Source organism: Pongo abelii, chromosome 2 (genome assembly GCF_028885655.2).
Source record: "Pongo abelii isolate AG06213 chromosome 2, NHGRI_mPonAbe1-v2.0_pri, whole genome shotgun sequence".
In the NCBI taxonomy this organism is placed as follows: Eukaryota; Metazoa; Chordata; class Mammalia; order Primates; family Hominidae; genus Pongo; species Pongo abelii.
The window spans coordinates 139,611,009-139,617,008 of NC_085928.1; positions in this window are offsets into that span (position 1 = coordinate 139,611,009).

The following is a 6,000-nucleotide window of genomic DNA, read 5'->3' on the forward strand; positions in this document are numbered from 1 at the left end:
CATCTTGGCTCACTGCAGCCTCTGCCTCCCGAGTTCAAGCAATTCCCCTGCCTCAGCCTCCTGAGTAGCTGGGATTACAGGCATGCGCCATCGTGCTTGGCTGTTTTTCTTTGTATTTTGGTAGAGAAGGGGTTTCACCATATTGGTCAGGCTGGTCTTGAACTCCTGACCTCAGGTGATCCACCTGCCTCGACCTCCCAAAGTGCTGGGATTACAGGTGTCAGCCACTGTGCCCCACCTCCTTCAGGCTTCTCTGAATTTTTTACATTTTCTATTAATACCCTGGAACGTGTCTTTTATTGTGCAATATAAAACGTTAAAAAATGAATTCAACTGCACAGGTACTTTGCAGGTACTTTGAAATAAATAAATGAATCATCAATACAATGATGACAGAGACAGTGGAACATATATTTATTATATATGATTGCATATCATCATATTCTTATTTCATTTCTTAGTCCTTAAATTCCTAGAACACTGCATACTTGGTCTAAATCCCTCTGCCAACCCCAACCTCTACCACTGACCCCACGGCAACTTTACAGAAACAGGCTTTAATCTTAGGATCTCAACTTTCTTTCAAAGAACAAATTCAGAAACAGGAAGTAAAATGCCTTTGCTGATGGGTAAAATTGTTCTTCAGGAAGTCGTTCATCGGTGAACACTGTAAATGTAGCAGCTGTGACTTTTGCTACTGAGTATTTGTATTAGGTCATTCTTGCATGGCTGTAAAGAAATACCTGAGGCTGGGTAATTTATAAAGAAAAGAAGTTTAATTGGCTCACGATTCTGCAGGCTTTCTAGGGAAGCATGTGCTGATGTCTGCTCGGCTTCTGGGGAGGCTTCAGGAAGTTTACAACCATGGTGGAAGGCCAAAGGGGAGCAAGCACATCACATGGCGAAAGCAGGAGCAAGGTGGAGGGAGGCGCCACACACTTTTAAACAACTGGATCTTGAGAGAACTCACTCACTGTCTGGAGGGCAGCATTAAGGGGATGGTGCTAAACCATTCAGGAGAAACCCGCTCCCATGATCCAATCTCCTCTCACCAGACCCTACCTCCAACACTGGGGATTACAATTTGACATATTTGGGTGGGACAAATATCCAAACTATGCCAGCATTAATTTTCTTTTCTTTTCTTCTTCTTTTTTTTTTTTTTAATTTTAGGGACAGGGTCTTGCCATGTTGCCCAGGCTGGTCTCGAACTCCTGAGTTCAAGCAATCCTCCTGCCTTGGCCTCCCAAAGTGCTAGGATTACAGGATGTGAGTCACCACATCCAGCCTATATCAGCATTTGAGTTTTAGAATGATAACATTAGAAAAAACCTATGTAGCAGCTGATATGTGCCAGGGCTGATTTTAATGCTTTGCTGAGGTTAACTCATTCAAACTTTACAGCAGCCTTCTGAGATCAGGACTATTACTATTCTCATTTTAGAGATGAGAAAACTGAGGTATAGTTAGATCAAGTAACTGGCCCAAGGTCACACAGCTAATACTCCAGGATTTCATCCCAGAGCTATCTAGCCCCAGAGTCCCTGCTCTCAATGATATATATTTGAAATTTCCTCTCTGTAATTTTTTTCTCTCCATGTGATGACTTCTTTTAAGATTTCCTCTACCTGGCAGTAGAGTATTCAACCCCAGGCATTTTTGAGGTTCTTTCCTCATCTCCACAGGGTCAAATAAGAATTTTCAGTTTGGGGCAAGGAGGTGGTTCTGAGTCCAAGATGCTCCCACCTGGGCTGTGGCTTCCTGGTTCCATAATGGTGGCCATGCTCAGAGCTGTTTCTCCCCACTGGCTCCCAGCACTCCAGAGAAGCATGCCCACTTTGGAGCTGCATTGTGCGGCAGACTCACCCTCCTCAGGCCCCCCAATCCATTGGGGCTCAGTAGGCATGTAGGACCTTGGCTGTGTGCCGTGTAGAGACCCCAAACCCCACTTCGGGGGTATAGTCTCAGGACATTTCTGTCTCCCTTCCCAACCCCAGGTATCAGGCTTTGTCACCTCTTCCTGTGAACCCCAAACTGTGTCCTCCTCTGTTGTGCCAAAACGAAGGATTTGTACTTAGCTCCTGGGGTTGACTGGAAGGGAGGTAAATGCATCTTAGTGTTGATCCCTCCTAGCAGGGTGGGGTTGGGGAAGAACATACTCATGTCGTGTATATGTTTATAAATCCATTATCCTATTGCCAATTCCCATGAGCCAACACGTGAAATGAATCAGTAGTGAAGGGAAGCAGAAGTTATGGACCAGAAACTGAAAAAGACAAGACCTAGAATCACTTGAGGGTGATTTTTTTTCTTTAAAAATGACATTTTTATTAAAAGTCTTAAAATGAAGAGACAATGATTAAATGCAGGAAATGGAAAATTACGATTAGTTAGAATCAGTACATCACAACAGTAAAATTTTGTTGTTTGCTTCTGGAGGAACACCCTAAAACGGGTAATAAAAAATTTAAAAATAATATAAAAGGGGAGCTAAATACCTGAAAATTTAAACAAAATGAAGCAAAAAGTAAAAGGGAAACAAATTCATTGCAAGAGATGGAATATATATATATATGTGTGTGTGTGTGTATATATATATATATATATATATATATATATATTTTTTTTTTTTTTTTGAGACGGAGTCTCGCTGTGTCGCCCAGGCTGGAGTGCAGTGGCGCGATCTCGACTCACTGCAAGCTCCGCCTGCCAGGTTCACGCCATTGTCCTGCCTCAGCCTCCTGAGTAGCCGGGACTACAGGCGCCCGCCACCAAGCCTGGCTAATTTTTTGTATTTTGTTTAGTAGAGACGGGGTTTCACTGTGTTAGCCAGGATCGTCTCGATCTCCTGACCTCGTGATCTGCCCGCCTCGGCCTCCCAAAGTGCTGGGATTACAGGTGTGAGCCACTGCGCCGGGCAGTAAAATATATTTTAAAGGCTGAAAATAATAAAGAAATTAACTAAACAGCAGGCCCTATTGTCCTGGCTCCTTCAGAAAGATTACTGAAAGAAAACTGGGAAGTGGTTTGGGGAATAGCAGATTCCGGCATAAGGTGGAAAGTTCACAGGTTGGCACCAGCTGAAACAGCTGAGTTTTGAAGGCACTCTGCAGACAGAACCCCACTCTGAGTTTAAGGAGTCAGAATTCCCCAGAGGATTTTATGCACACTAAGGTTTGCGATCCTTTGGTCTGCAGAATCCAAACATTTCCGCTTCATCCATGAACTGGTATCCTACTATTCATCAAAGAAAGCTAGGTCATCAAAGAGTTCATCAGGATGGCCAGAGAAAACCTCATGGATATGCCCCAGCTGCAATGAGGGTTTGTGGGAGGATGTTTCTGGGGTTTTACCCATGGTGGTGTTGTTGGAGGGAAAGCGCGCCATGTGACTGAAGTTAAAAAATAGAAACTGTTCAGGAAAATTATCTAAAAGTTGGGAATGAAGCAAAAAGGTCAGTACCTGACATTTTAATACCATGCTAGAGCACTTTCTAATAAGCCTGCCTCAGGTTATTCTGACTCTTAGAGAATGTAATTTTCTTTGACTAAGTACTCAGAATTAATTAGCGCCCATTTGTTTTACAGCTCTGAAAAGTTAAAGATTAAGTTGCATTACATTGAAAAGGGACTTTTTTTTTTTTTAGTCCAGTAGAGAAGATAATCCCAAAGACTATCGTTTTGTTGCCTTGTAGGAAATTAATTAGTATTGTATCTGACTTGTAACTCTTATGTCAGCATGCTTTTTCCACTGACCATATAAACCAGGTTTCTTTCATCCTCATGGAACTGGCTTTGTCTTTCTGCTAGTTCCTTCATTAATGAGTGGAGTAAAACTTTCACATGTGCTTATCTGTTTGTATTAATAACCTGGACATTATGCTTTCAGAAAGCATACCAAGTGTTTTTAGGTCTGAGGAGTAAGCTTATGTATTTTTCCATTGCTATAAAGAACTACCTGAAGCTGGATAATTTATAAAGAAAGGAGGTTTACTTTGGCTCACAGTTCTGCAGCTGTACATGCATGGCACCAACATCTGCTCAGCTTCTGGTAAGGGTTTCAGAAAGTCTACACTCACTGTGGAAGGCAAAGGGAGGGCCCGCATATTGCGTGGCAAGAGAGGAAGCAACAGAGCGCTAGGGAGAGTTGCCACACTCTTCTTCTTTTTCTGCTTCTTCTTCTTCTTTTTTTTTTTATTTGAAATTGTCATCCAGGCTGGAGTATAGTGGCCCAATCTTGGCTCACTGCAACCTCTGCCTCCCAGGATCTAGTAATCCTCCTGCCTCAGCCTCCCAAGTAGCTGGGACTACAGGCATGAGCCACCATGCCTGGCTAATTTTCGTATTTTTTGTAGAGACAGGGTTTCACCATGTTAGCCAGGCTGGTCTCAAACTCTTGGGCTCAAGTGATCCACCTGCGTCAGCCTCCCCAAGTGCTAGGATTACAGGCACAAATCATTGTGCCTGGCTCCTATGCACACTCTTAAACTACCAGCTCTTGTATGAACTCAGAGTGAAAACTCACTCATTACTTTGAGGAGGGCACCAAGCCACTCATGAAGAATCTGCCCCCATGACCCAAACACCTCTCACTAGGTCCCACTTCTAACATTGGGGATCACATTTCAACATGAGATTTGGAGGGGACACACATGCAAACCATATCACTGAGGTAATAAACAGGAAACCAGTCAGGGGGACAAGAGTTAAACTGACTAGGAACAGACTGAGAAGTGTTACTCTAGAAAGGCTGAGGTGAGGAGTTCAGGCTGTTCAGTCTCATTCTGTCTGGAAATGGCCATACCTGGGTGGACCAGGGTTGTTTTAGGCATCATTCTGGACCAACTACATAACTAGTTGTGTTTCTGTCTTGGTTGTTATTTTCCCCCTTTCTTGCTTTTTTGTTACTTGATCTCTCCCTTTTTGTTTTGAGTTCATTCTTTGAGGTATTATTGTACCTTCTTACTACAAGCAATTAAAATTCCTCTTATAACTAAGCAGGGAAAAACAACCAAGAAAATAAAGACAGATGACTGGATATCACAATCTGATGTAAGTTGATGTAGTCGCTCACAGTTATTAGACTCTTTATTTTCATTCAAAACTAGATTCTATGCTCAATTGCTACTTCTTTCCTTAGCCAACAGTTTTTTATTTTTTTCCTCCTTTCTTGCTTTTTTGTTGCTTGGTCTCTCTTTTTGTTTTGGGTTTATTATTTGGAGTATTATCGTGCTGTCTTATTATAAGCTGTTTAAATTTCTGCTATAACACGATTTTATAAGCAGGGAGAAACACTCAATACAATAAAGATAGATATTTCAATATTGCAGCTTGACTTAAATTGATGTGGTTGTTCACAATTATTAGGCTCTTTATTTTTATTTTATTTTAGTTTTTGGTTGGTATCTGTAGTGTCCAATAGTTAGAAGAGGGAGCTACAGCTCTGTTAGCTTACAATTTTGCTATCATGTTACAATAAAGCAAGTCTCAGACTGAATTTAACCAGATACTTACATTGAAGCAGTCACAAACAGGCAGAGTAGGATTAGAGTTAGAGTTAGTTTATAGATCACCTGTTCAGCAAGATCAAGAAAGTGTTAGTTCTTTGTCTTATAGGAGATCTGATAGTGCCCTGCCTGCATGAAATAAAGGCTTGATACAAGGCAATGAGACAATGTTCTAGGGATAAGATTTGGATCGACCATCTGGGTAGAGCGAAGGGAACAAGAATCCTTCCAAATCAGGGGATGGACACAGAACCTTGGAGAATCAAGTCTTATGCAATATTTCTAAAGTACACTGGGCTGGCCAAGTACTTATATCCCATTCGTGCAATGATAGAGAGTGTCTCTAATATATCTAGCAAATCCACATATCTAGAACATCATAGATTTTGCTAAAGAAAATCAATTTCCAATGGCCATTAGGCTAATTTAAAAAATGTTGGAGATAAAGATAGCTGTAGCACTGGTTGTAGCCACATCTACTGTGTGGCCTTTTG